We start from the raw sequence: 14,359 nt of genomic DNA on the forward strand, positions 1-14,359 counted from the left end.
GAGTATGGACATTTACAGATAATGAAAACAAAATTTAAATGCATCCTTAAAACCAAGGCCCAAAATATCGAATTCGGTGAATATTTTGATGTATTCAAAAAATGATATATATCAGAAATATTGAAAATATCTATTTTTTTGTTGACCAGTCAAAATTTTGTTTTATATGTCGATATATCGGAAATATCATTAATATATAGGTCAAAGTCAACAATATTTGGTCAAAGTCAATAATATCGGTCAAAGTCAACAATTTATATAAGATATATTGTATATATCGGTCGATATATATCGTAAAAAATATTGATATATATCGGGAAAAAATATATATTAGAATTAAATATATATATCAAATATATCCGTGTACCAAAAAAAAACGATATATATCAGCTATATATCGGATATATCGACAATTTTTTGGGCCTCGCTTAAAACAACAACCATAATGAACTAATACTTTTAATCATTTATTACATCCAACACGTGTCGCATGACTGCAAACAAACTAGCATGTCAGCATGCATTTTTCAGCTTTCCACTTTACCTTGAGTTTCGACAAAAAAAAAAGACTTTATCATGAGTCCGTAATTGCTTGTTAGAGAACTCATTTGAGGCATAGTTCAAGATTTTGAAATCTCTAAAATTCCGGTCTTTATTCTGTTATATTATGAGAAGAAATTTAGATTTTTTCGATTCTTGATTTGGAATTCCAAATTTTTCAAAAACCAAAATATTCAGTAGAATTCCAAGTATTTCGTCAAAATCATGAACTATGATTTGAGGGATTTGGAGGTCCATAAATGTCAATTGAGGTTGTTCGGAATTAATTTGAAAACCATAAATGAGTACAAGTATGTAACGGTGCCTAAATGTCTAAGTCGCATGGCCAATCGCATTAAGCGCCATATGCAAAGCGTGATACATTTGTAGCATGTGTAACACATAATACTTGTGACTAAAAACTCTTCTTTCATTTTTCTACTACTCATATTTGTCGGTCGTACTCATTTTTATATAAATCTAGTACAGTTCATTTTTACAGATTTCAATTTATACTCTTATCAAACAAATATCACAATTGTTTTTTTTATTTTGGTGTTTAAGTATAACAAAGTTTTTGAAAAATTGTAATATGAAATTTATTAAGATATTGGAGTAAACCATAGTTACCAGCAGAGACTTTGAAGATTTTGGTCATTGTGTGGGAATTTAGAGGAGGTAGTTTAATGGCCAATGAATTGAAAGTTTGTTTAACATAGCTTGTGAAGCTAGGCTCTCGTTGGTTGTCGTGCTTGAGCTATACACTATAAGAATAGTTATTGTCATAGATTAATTTTGATTCGTTGGTTGTCGTGCTTGAGCTATACACTATAAGAACTAGCATCATGCACGTGAGTTGCACGTCGGCAAAATTAATTTTTGGTGTTTAATAAAAAAACTATAAAGAAATTTCAAATCGTTAAGGAGGTAAGATATAGCTTTATAAGCAAAGTCTAAGCAAAAAGTTGGACATAATATGTATAACACAAAAATTTAACTTTTCATAAGTCATTAAGTCGAATACAAAATAAAAAAGAACAATCATTATGTCTAATATAAAAAATTATACTTTAGTAGAATCCAAATGGCTGCTACTGGAAACTGGATATATCTTCACCCAATTTTCTTCTGCATATAAATAACCATGATGTTGTTATTTATTCACACAGTATACAGTGTGGGATTCAAAAGAATTACGGAAAAAATAAAATAAAAATGTTACCTAATAATGAAGGTCTTTTTAGACGGTTCAATTTCCGTTCAAATTTGGAGTAATCCTTTGGTTTTGGTATAGAAGACTCGAAATTGGTATCTTCCACAATATTTTTTTCAAAAATTGCAGCCTAATAAGAGTTTAGTAGATTACATCAGAAACAAACTTAAGAGGGGAAAAAAAACTGACAAAGGATTATCCAAAACCAACCACCATCAGCAAATCCATTGAAGAAATAAGTAGCATTATAGACTATGAACACCTGCATTGGTAAATTTAACGAAATTTTCACTAACGAAAAAAGTACTCAACTTTCATTTGAATCACATGAGAGTAGTATGTATTATTAAATTAAAAATTGACATACCTAAGTCATTGTCGAGATGTGTTACACTCGGACAGAACCTCTCTGTGAACACTTATATCGCGCATGCGATATAATTCTAGCAAACGGGCACGCGCATTTTTCCTGCAACGGCAAGAAAAAATTACATAAAATGGATAGCATCAATCACAGTGTACAAATTAGTTAGATTTAAATAGAGGGCCAATTATAATTAATTTGTAAGACCAATTCGTTGCACCAGAGAAGACCATCATCAATTCCACACGCAACATGTACGTACATTAATCACAGGATCCTCCAATTTAAATCAAAGACAAAGAACAAAAAGCACATAACACAAAAGAAGAATAGGGACTTAGCTAATTGAAGTTGAAGACAATAGGTAAGTTTCCCACTGGATTCTTCCTCAGAATTTCAATACAATTCACGAACACATTATAGCAAAGGTTTAGTATGGCAGTGCCTTGTTGGAGCTGCTTGGCATGAAGGAAAAAAAAAAACAGAATATCTAAACTCAAATTGATTACCATCAAAGCCGACATTTTATATGTGCCAAAAAGTGGCACAGGGAAGTATTCACCAAAGTTTCAAGCCGACATTTCCTCATTGAGAAGGCAACAATTCGGAAAAAACTACACCATCTAGTTGGCGTCAAAGCAGAATAAATTCTAAATATCAGAACACCTTTCCATATACAACAAAAATATTCTCACGTACTGCCATGGCGACAGGCAAGCAGCAAGAAGACCAAAATGGTAGAGTATGAGGAGTCGCCACCTACTCTGGAAAAGGAAGGGGCATCAAATCCATTGATACGAAGAGATGTTACATAACAAAAGTCAAAAAGCATATAACCAAACATAACTACAAATATTTGCATAAGGTAAAAATTGAGTGACTAAGCTACCTGATCCACTTCTTTACCATTGTTCCGAGAAGCTTATCTTCTAGAGTTGCAAAAGCGGGATATAGATTATTGTTAATATTGCCTTAAGAAAGGGGGTAGTGGAAACAGCATGACACAGTTTTCTCAAGCAAAATAAGTTATCATGGCATTACATATTTATATTAGATGAAAATAGACACTTCAAACCACATTTATAATAACCAAAATCAGAAGAACATTTGCTCCAAAAAGTCTGACCAAAATTAGACAAATTAAGTTAAGGTAATTAAGAACTCAGCTTACGGATACCAACTACGTAGGGGTGATTGTCTAATCCTATCTGTTTCGGCAATAAACTGCTTCAACACAACGAGAGCAATGGTAAAGAACACACTAAGAAACAGAGGAATTTGATGTTGGGGGAGATGAAACTGAACCAAATAATGGCTGCCCTCACGCACCCAAGATCCGTTCTCTAGGGATCAAGTTTCCACGTAGTTCCTTATGAAAAATAATGTGGTATTTATATAGGTAGAGTAGAGAATCCTTGTAGCTCAAGTAATCTTGTTGCTTGAGTAATTGTGATAGAATATAACTGTCAAGTGATAATTATCTTTTTGATAATAAATGAATCTGGACATAAATCAATATACATTAGTGGCAAACCATGTGGCTAAGGTTCAGCCTTAGACACATGAGTTAATGGACTTGTACATTGATCCATGATACTGCGAATTGGGCTTTAGCCCTGTTGATTAAATAAATAAAATAGAGACCCCTACTAATGGACGTTTGACACGTAGGTGGGGGTCGAAACATCGCCCTCTTTTGTCGGTGAACAAAGTTCACATGGCAAAGAAGAGAAGATAAATCACGGAAAACGTGAAATAATAAAAGAGGAAGCGGAGTGTATAACAAAGTGTCATGTGAACGTAAACGATAAGAAAAATGGACAATCGGGAAAAATTCGTGAATTAGCGGAAATGAAAAAATGTCAAATTAACGTATACGGGACACAATGACGTAGTTAAATAAAAAACGGCCGAAAACGCACAGATAGAATAAAAGATGCACATAAATAAAATTTCAAAAGAAATTGAGTGACGAACACTATACCGAACGCATTACGTAACAATGCGAAAGTGATGTCGACGACGCGTGCCAGTAGAATAGCGAGACTAGGATTAGACCGTTGAAAACTGCATAAAACTTTGTGTTGTTGATTTATGAATGTAAAAGAACGAGACGCCCCCATGTAGAGAGAAAACCCTCCCAATATAGAACCATTGGAGAAAGTTATTGAAAGGCAAAAGGGACATGATCGTCCTCAATGAACCTAGCTATTCAAGTGTTAAAATATTTGTACCGAGCGCGGAATCAAGGCGACAAACTGTTGGAGTTGTCACAGGTTCAAAGTCGTCACCCGTGCACTGGGACCAAACTAAAACACAACGCCATTGACTTAGTAGTGGAATCAGCACGGATATTGTATTGTGGGAGTATTGCAATAATTGTTCCGAGCAAGAATAACCATCTTATTGACTCGGATTTCCGTCAAGTAGGCATGAATGCGACTTACTTTGACCGAAAAAGGCATAATATGGATGACCTTTCTGGAATGAACGTTAATGAATGACATTGTTGAAAGTAAGAGTACAGAATAATAGAGTAATGTAAAATGACAACCATACTAAGAGAATGGAAGTTGAATGTCTTTATTGATGGATAAAATAGAACGAACTACATAGATGGATAGATTTGTTATTGATGGAGTAATGTAAAATGCAAAACATTTCCTAACGGTAAAACTTGCGAAGGTGGTAAGCATTCCATGGCTTCTATCATTCTTCCGAAATAGTACGGAGGAAATATGACCCCTTAGATCTTTGGACGATCTATGATGTAGGGTCCTTGCCAATTTTCTCCAAACTTTCCGATTCTATAAGCTTTGGGTTTCTGAGAGAACCCGGTCTTGATAACAAAAGACTTAGGATGGATCTTCTTGTCGTAGTTCCGTTTCATGTCACTTTGATACTTAATAAGCCGCTGTTGTAGTCCCTCAGAGCGAACCTCATCAATAAGAGCTTTTGACTGAGCCAAAGTAGTGTCATTGGAACCTGTTTCAACCGCAACTGACCGAGATGTACTGGAAATCAGTTCTGTAGGTAAGACTGCTTCAGCACCATATGCCAGGTTAAAAGGTGACAATGCAGTTGAATATTTTGGCGTTGTCCTATAAGCCCACAAGACAGCTGGCAACTCCTTGACCCAATTTCCTTTGGCGCCAGTCAAACGCCTCTTTAGGTTGGCCAAAATCACCTTATTGGTGGCTTCGGCCTGCCCATTGGCTTGCGGATGATAAGGTGCGGAGAAGTTATGCCAGATCTTCAAATTAGCAATGTACCCGATTTAATTTCTTCAAGATCAAATTGTTTACTATTATCCGATACAAGTGCGCGGGGATGCCAAAACGACAAACAATATTTCTCCATAAAAACATTTTGACGTTGGAAGCATGGATTTGGACCAAAGGCTTTGCTTCTACCCATTTGGTAAAAATGTCGGTTGCCACAAGAAGGAATCGTATACTACCCGGAGCTTTAGGTAAAGGGCCAATAATGTCTAAGCCCCATTTGGCAAATGGCCATGGGCTTAGCATGGGATGCAACTCAGTAACAGGGAGTTTACTCATATTGTCATGCTTTTGGCATAGCTCACACCTCTCAGATAGGTGTTTTGCATCCTTTTGCATCTTTGGCCACCAATAGCCCCCCGCGGTCATAGCTTTATGAGCTAAACCGTCCCTTGGAGTGGCTTCCGCATAAGCCGGAGTGAATCTCTTCCAAAATTTAAAGTCCTTCGTGTTTTGAGAGGCATCGCAACATAGGGTTTAAGTCTGAGCCTTTGCGATATAATTGCAAACTTCCGTCGAAGAATGCCGGATATCACCAAAACTTCCATGCATCACGTTTGATTCTTTCAAAGCGAAGTTTTGGTTCGGGCGGAAGCGAAGAAACTTGCAAGTAGTGGATATAAGGAAGACGCCAATCTTGCTCATCATCGGAGATCATCATCGGCTCGATAGTATCATATCGGGAACCGGGACTATCATCCGCTTCATGTACCAATTCACTATCTATTTCGGGGAGCTTAATTCAGGAGGAACAAATGAATCTATAGATTCTAATGGAAGATCCAAAGTATGGTCATGTTGTGAATTTTCCATCTCCCTTTTGCTTCCGAAGTCATGATTGGTGCGATTATATCGTGGGTCGTATTTATTTGTTGGCATTGCGTACAAAGCGGAGAACAAGTAATTGCTTTCATGTACATACAAGTCATGTAATTCTTTTTCGGTAAAGTCAATGCTTGGCTCTTTTCTCGAACTCCGGTTGATGTGTCTTGACTCTTCGCTTCTAACGGCGCGGAGAGAGATAAGCCAATGAATCACATGACGTATGTCATTTCGGGTCTTTGAGTGATAGAGATGCTATCAAATTGTCGAGCAAGACTATGTATCAAACCAAGATAAACCGCCATACGGTCATCTCTTGCTTCAAAAGACCCGCCAAACTGATTGGCCACAAGGCGAGAATCCGTGTATAACTGGAGCTTTCGCGCCCCCAATTTCAAAGTTGTTCTTAAGGCACAAACGGCAGCCTCATACTCGGCTTCGTTATTTGAAGCGGCGAAGCCAAGTCGCATAGATTTCTCAATCTTCTCTCCGCCGGGTTTAACAAAAACGCATCCAATTCCAGACCCAGACTTATTATGGGAACCATCTGAGTAAACAATCCAAAGGTCAATAGGATTAGGAATTGCGTTTGCAAGTTGGTCTTCGTCGCCCCTAGTTATTGGTGGCAGAATGTCTTCCATAGATTCTTCCCGGCGCAAGAAATCGTCAATAGGAGAATCATTAATCGGAAAATCAGCTATCAAAGAAGCTAGAGCATGTCCTTTCTCAGCAGTACGACTTTCAAAGATAATGCTATATGCACTAAGATAACTTTCCCATTCGGCTAATTTGCTTGATTCCTGTGCATTACGAAAGATCTTGCGTAAGGGATACTCAGTATAAACTCTGACCAACCTCCCCTGGAAGTATGGTTTTAACCGACGAGCGGCATGAACCAATGCAAGTGCAATTTTTTCCATCTTTGAATAACGAGACTCAGCTCCGGTTAACGTCTTACTGATAAAAAAGACGGGTCTACCATCATCGATGAAAAGAACAGCACTAACAGCTTGAGTTGTAGCTGCTAGGTATATGCCAATAGGTTGACCCGTTGAAGGACTTGTCAATATAGGAGGACTGACCAAGTATTTCTTCAGTTGTTGCAATGCCATCTCACAATCAACGTTCCAAGTTGCTGCCCCCTTTAAAGTCTGGAAGAAGGGATGACAACGATCGGAATATTAGAAATAAATCTATGAAGAGCGGCAAGCCGACCAGTAAGTTGTTGAATTTCCTTCTTATTTTTTGGTGATGGCATATCAATAACGGCACGTATCTGATCAGGATTAGCCTCAATACCTCTACGAGTCATAAGGTATCCCAGAAATTTTCCAGAAGAAAGGCCAAAAGAACATTTGGCGGGATTGAGTCTCATGTTATACTTGTTAAGCCTATCAAAAACAAGTTGAAGATCGGAAAGATGATCACCAGTAAGCTTTGATTTAACGACTATATCATCGATATAAGCCTCCATTATTTTTCCCAAAGAGATCGGAAAAATTGTATTGATAAGCTTTTGGTAGGTTGCACCGGCATTTTTCAAACCAAAAGGCATAAATAGCAGAAAGCAGAAAATGCCTTGGTCGGTAATGAAAGCGGTGAACTCTTGGTCATCCACATTCAAAGAGATTTGGTAGTACCCTCAAGAAGCATCCATGAAAGATAAAGCGTTGGAATCGAAGTGGCATCCACTAGTTCGGAATTTCGTGGCAATGGATAATGGATGAATCGGACAAGCTGCGTTAAGGTTTGTAAAGTCAATACAAATTCTGATTTGTCCGTTCTTTTTGGCAATCGCGACGACATTAGCAAGCCATTTTGGGTAAGTAACTTCGTCGGATAAAGTTGACCGCAAGTAGCTTATCAATCTCCTCTTTAACTTTGAGCTTCCGGTCGGGTGCCATTCTTCTTGGTTTTGGCGAACCGCCCGAAACTTGGATCAATGTCAAGTTTATGACAAAAAACGTATGGGTCTATTCCCGCATTTCCTCAATTTTCCAAGTTTAAGATACGCTTTTATTTCATTTGTAAAGGGAAACCAACTCTTGTTGGTCTATACTTTCGATAGTTCAGCAGAAATAAAAGTGGTTTCTTCTGCTGAATCTCCTACTTGCACTTCCAAAAGTCGATCCATCAGAGCGCGGCCCTTGCACATGAGCCTCAATATTATAGATGGAAGGCACGCCGCTTGGCAACCGTGAACTCAAGGTGGGCTTGCAAGGATCGTGATTACCTCGAACTTCATATTTTTTATAGTCATCCATTGCTTTGTCATGACAGGCATGGGCAGATACCTGGTCATTACGAACCTTGCAAATATGCCCAGATAATGGGAACTTGACACACTGATGAAATGTGGAGACTACAGCCCCCATGGAATGTATCCAATCTCTGCCCAAAATTGCGTTATAATGGGAACGACAGTCCATCAATAAGAAATCGAGCTCAACTTCTTTGTTCATTAATTTGATTGGTAAGGTAATTCTTCCAACCGCTGAATATGTTGTCCCGTCAAAACCGATGATAGGATTGTCTTCAACGATGATCATACCCTCGCGAAGTTGCATCTGAGAATAACATCCACTGAAAATGATGCTAGAAGTGGCCCCTGTGTCGATCATTACCCGTTGAACACGAGAAGCACCTATAGACACGAAATTATAAGCTGCGCATAGTGAGGGTGATATACACCACGGAGATCATCATCAGTGAATCGGAGGGGCTCTTCTTCAGAAGTTTCGGTCTGGATTCCCTTGACAAAATCGACTTTGTTGATACGGTTAAACTCACCAACATAACTAACTTTCAAACGCTTTTGATTCTTACTCTGACTTTTGGAAAGAGACTCAACATGAGAATGGGAAACATTAATGACATGCTCATAAGTTGCAGCAACTGCCTTTTGAGAGTCTTTAGTAAGATATTCGTTTAAAAGTCCTTTCTCTACTAATTTCTAAATCCGACCCCGGAGATAGCGACAAAGTTCTATCTCATGGCCATAGTCATTATGGAATTTACACCGCAAGGCTTTGTCCCTTGTCCCTTTGGTATCTTCTGAAAGTGGATAAGGCGGGGAAAGAAGATTCCCACTTTTCAACTTCTCATATATAACAGAGTACTTGGCATTGAGCGGGGTCAGCTTTAGCTCAGGTAGAGTCTTTCCATCACGATTGAAATTGACTTGCTTCTGATTGTCATTCTTTCCATCGTTATGTTGTTGATCTGACTGTCCTTGCTTTGGCTTAAAATTCTTGCTGTCAGAAAAATCTTTACTCCGAATATCTTTGTCTCTTCCTGCTTTTGCTGATAGGTTCTCCTCGATACGGATGTGTTGTTCAGCCCCTAACATACGATCGCACGAAGTTTTAGGGACATCTTTAATTAGAGAGTGGTAAATATCTCTCACAATGAAATTGAACTTCGTCTCTTTCATAATATAATGCTTCTTTAAAGGCTTAAAAGAAGCATCCCATCGTAAAAACCTCGGAACATTTTTCTTTGCTTTTGAACCTAGTAACAAAAGTACGTAACTTTTCGCCACGTTGTTGCTTGATGTTCGAAGTGAGTCGACATCCTTTGGCGGCCTTGCAATTGTGGTGGAAACGATTAACAAACTTATTTTCTAGTTCATTGAATTGGTGAATTGATCCCGAAGGCAACTTACTAAACCCGGTAATGCTTCTCCCTTTAGAGTCGATGGAAAGAGCTTACATATGGCGGATCATCTCCACCCCATAACACCAACTTATTTTTGAATGATAGAACATGCAAGCGGGATCTCCTTCCACTCATCATAAAGTTCAAAATCGGGTTGTTTGAAACCGGGATGGTGGCAAGCTTCTTGAATGTCGAGTGAAAACTTGTCAAACTCCATCATCGATCGATCAAGTTTTTCATTCTTACATCCCTTGACTCTCTATCGTTAAGTTCTTTTGCAATCAACTCTTTCAACTGTTGTTCTGTCAGAGTTAAAGTATTGGCTCGAACAACTGGACGCCCCCGGTCGTGCCCATGTGGAGGAGGATACCTTCCATTATCTCTTATTGGAGTTAGAGATCTTTGGCGGTACGCATGATCAGTTCCGACCGGTGATTGTCTTTGTCTCTCCCTGTAACCAGCCTGTCTAGGCCGGTAGTCACTCTTGGCCGGGTGGTCACGGAATAATTATACCACTTCTCCATGTTTTGTTGCTCTTGTCTGGGATGCCCGCCTTCCCAGTCATGTCGGACATATCTCGGATGGCGGTCTTCCCTGAAATTGCTTCTCAGAGGTAAATCTTCCCTTTGAGATCGGACATGTCTAGGGTAGTAGTTATCCCTGCCAATCCGATTCTCCCCATAAGTACGGGTAATAGGGTCATTACTCCTAGAGCGTGCACTAGTTGATTGTGCTTGAGAAATAGCACGTTGCTGAGGACGACGAAGTGGATCGTCAAGACGGTCCTATACACTGGAATGGCCTGCGTCCCTTCGTGGTCGCCTTGATGTTGTTGAATTTGCAACATCGTCCACCGGCCTTTGCCTCTTTGCCAGCTTCCTTCTCAAGTTCCTATTTAAATTTTTGACTCGTCGTAACTCCCGCTCAACCGTATTAGGTGAATTGGCTGTTACTATCACCTTTTCCGCTAGTTGGCGTGAGAGTAATGTTCACGTCCATATCCATGTCAACTGAAGGATCGACATGGACAGACGGCGGACCGCATGGAGGATTATTGACTTGTCGATTTTCTTGTTGCAAGGCTGTTAGGGTTGGTGCCGGCGGTTGTACGACCTTTTGCGATGGCGGAGGCAGTGGCGGTTGCGCTGCTACAGTCGGATGTTGAGAATTGATCCTACCACTAGGATCAACTTGATTGTTCAATGGTTCTTGCATTGGCCGATTTGAATTTCGAGGGTTGCGAGTATTATTAGCAGGAGGAATATGTCGACTATTTGATCTGCTTCTTGTGCTTACCATCTTGATTGTTTCATGTGATAATGAATTCTAAATTCCCCACAGACGGCGCCAATTATGTTTCAAAGAATAAACCGCCTCAACACAACGAGAGCAATGGTAAAGAACACACTAAGAAACGCAGGCGAATTTGATGTTGGGGAGATGAAATCGAACCAAATAATGGCTACCTACGTACCCAAGATCTATTCTCTAGGGATCAAGTTTCCACGTAGTTCCTTATGAAAAATAATGTGGTTTTTATATAGGTAGAGTAGAGAGTCCTTGTAGCTCAAGTAATCTTGTTGCTTGAGTAATTGTGATAGAATATAACTGTCAACTGATAATTATCTTTTTGATAATAAATGAATCTGGACATAAATCAATGTACATTAGTGGCAAGCCATGTGGCTAAGGTTCAGCCTTAGACACATGAGTTAATGGGCTTGTACATTGATCCATGATACTGCGAATTGGGCTTTAGCCCTGTTGATTAAATGAATAAAATAGAGACCCCTACTAATTGACGTTTGCCACGTAGGTGGGGGTCGAAACACTATCCTTTCTTGGAATTCACTAATTGCACGCCGAAAAAGTCGTTACTTAAATTTAGGCTACCAAACTTCATATATGTATATAGCTCTTATTATAAACTTCAACCACAATGTGATTTTTGCAAGGATTCTAACTGATGTCTTAATGAAAGAAATATAGTGGAACCATACCTGAGAAGATGCCTTGAAGAAGTAAAACAAAACTGAACAATTCAACACAGAGAACATTTCAATTTATCAATATACGAATATTGCAGTACTAATGACTTAATACTATTACATTATGTTTGATATTATGTAAGTCATGGATTCTAAAGGTGTCTTTGAATTTTCTACGAAAGCACATATTTTTTGGCAACTATTCCCAGTGGAAAACATTCCACTCGACTGAAAATTGTGCCATGAGCCAATGAGAGATGGGATATCCTCATCCACACTAAAGAAAATCTTCCATAATATCCAACATTCCATAAAGAAGACGGAACACATGATTTTCTCATGCCATATGCAGATTTCAGTTCTAAAGCCAAAGATAATAAAAAGGAGTCCACACTTCCTACCAATATCACAAATTTATTAATTCAACTCTAATTCATACCTTGGGCAGTGGAGTATACGTAGGCTCTGCCTCAAGTGCCAAAGACCCAAAACCATGTTTTGGTTATTAATTTCCTGCAACAAATTGAACCAAATGCCATTACAAAAATAACCCCTAAATCCAAAAACAATAAACTCAATAATTAAATAATTAAATAAAACTAATTTATCACCAATAAAAAATAAACAGTCCGTTCCTTCTGCAGTTGCACACACAAATCTTTGTGGACTCATCGCATTAAAAAGCTTAGTTAATTCAGAAGTAAGGTTCACACATAAATCTTTCACATGGAAATCTAATAGATGGTAAATAATACCTGAGTATGCTTGCAGATTTGGAGCTTAACAATGAAAACGTCTTTTGTTGTTGTAGATTATAGTAATACCACTTATTTACAGACTTAAAACGGATTTGCCAAAAAAGGTTTTATTGTAATATCCCTTAAAAAGTGGCGATCTACTCTTCTTCTTTTTTTCTCTCTCTTTTAGTAAATTGAAACCTCATTCTTCTCCAACAGTTCATCCTCCTAGTCCCCACACCCTCACGCATCTTTCTTCTCTAGACAATATCATTTCGAAATTGTTAGCAAACATCTTCAAACGTCGTAGAAAATATCAAACTTACCAAACATTGTCTCTGTTCTTGCTAGGGGTTTTGTAGAAGAGGAAAAGAGAAGAGACGAAGAAGGAAACCGTAGAGAGAGTAGAGACAATCCTTTTTAATGGTGAAACGACCAAAATACCCCCCTTGATAGCAAAAAGACGGTTTTGCCCCTGTGACGTACGTGAAAATACTGTTCATCAACCCCCAGATTTTTCTAATATAGTAAGATAGTTATTGTCATAGATTAATTTTGATTCCAGTTTGTATTCTTAACAAGTGTTAATGGAGGCAATGGATATCATTTATCAAAAGGTCAAGTCTAATTATTGTTGATATATGCTAAATGCAAAGAATGTATTTTAGATTATTGGAACGGTATTAAGAATTAGTATGTCTCTATGAATACAAGGGAAGAATATGCTCTCTGTGATGGTTTAATTAGTGAATCAAAGTCTAAATTTAAAAGCTTTCATGAATCAAAGTCTAAGATTTAAACACATGTGATCTGGTAGTCTATTTTTTTTTTTTTGGCTACAATACACATATATATCTAAGGATAGAATTAAATGAATACACTAAAAGTCTGTGCAACATTTTGATAGAGTACTTATGTCAGATGAACTATAAGCCCATTTAGCTAAATCATGAACCTCATCATTAAAACATCTTCTTAACCATCTGAAACATGAAAAGTTAAATTTACTAGCAGTACTGATAATTGTTTTAGTAATACATTGTAAAGACCAAACAATACTAGACTCCCGAGAACTCAAACTGTTTATGACATTAATGTTGTCACCCTCAAAAAGAAATTTTCCTCCTCCTAAGTGTTTTGCTAGTTGCACTGTTACCTCGGCTGCAAGAAGTTCACTCTCCTCTGCTGACCTTGTTGTTAATCTCCTCACTGCAGCAGCAATTAAAACCCCTTCTTTATTCCAAGTCATAGCAGCAACGACTCCTAATAGAGATCTCTTATTAAAAGCACCATCAAACCTAACATTTACAAAATCAGGCATGTGAGATAGGTTAACTGTGGATATATTACTCGTATTACTTGTTGATGTAGAAGCATGTGTGCTTTGGTTAGTGTTTACATTCCTAAGAGTAGTGTTCGATTGAATAGAAGAAGTAGGGTTTAGATTCTCCCTGTCGAAAGCTTTGAGTCTTCTTTCCCATTGAATCATTGTAGTTGTTAGTATAGACCCCCAATCAGCTGCTCCTTTGTCAAACTTTTCCAGATTCCTATTATCCCACATAGTTTGCATTAGGGTGCATGCATACACACCCAAGTTTGCTATGTCAGGGACCTTGCTTTCACACCATTCCATGATCTTATCCATCCACCTTCTAATGGACCATCCTCTATTGACCTCTGTTCTCAAACCAAGAGGTGAAGCAAACCTCAAAGCTTTTGCCCAATTGCATTAAAAAAAGATGTGTTCCACAGTTTCC

The 14,359-nt window shown here is 38.2% G+C and overlaps 1 long non-coding RNA gene across 8 annotated transcripts; it reads right to left on the reverse strand.

Annotated features, from left to right (window-relative positions):
• Positions 1 to 1,521: 1,521 nt before the first annotated feature.
• LOC147513575 (uncharacterized) lies at positions 1,522 to 12,970 on the reverse strand. Of its 8 annotated transcripts, none has more exons than XR_015215532.1 (7): positions 12,621 to 12,969; positions 12,305 to 12,378; positions 11,878 to 11,909; positions 2,680 to 2,881; positions 2,121 to 2,572; positions 1,763 to 2,015; positions 1,522 to 1,668 (listed from the first exon to the last, which is right to left on the reverse strand). It is a non-coding gene; the product is annotated as an uncharacterized LOC147513575 (long non-coding RNA). The 8 variants fall into 8 exon arrangements; XR_015215534.1 differs by having other exon boundaries at positions 2,817 to 2,881; positions 12,621 to 12,968; XR_015215531.1 differs by lacking the exon at positions 2,680 to 2,881 and having other exon boundaries at positions 12,621 to 12,862; positions 12,929 to 12,951.
• Positions 12,971 to 14,359: the final 1,389 nt, after the last annotated feature.

The sequence above is a fragment of the Coptis chinensis genome, chromosome 3 (genome assembly GCF_015680905.1).
Source record: "Coptis chinensis isolate HL-2020 chromosome 3, ASM1568090v1, whole genome shotgun sequence".
NCBI lineage: Eukaryota > Viridiplantae > Streptophyta > Magnoliopsida > Ranunculales > Ranunculaceae > Coptis > Coptis chinensis.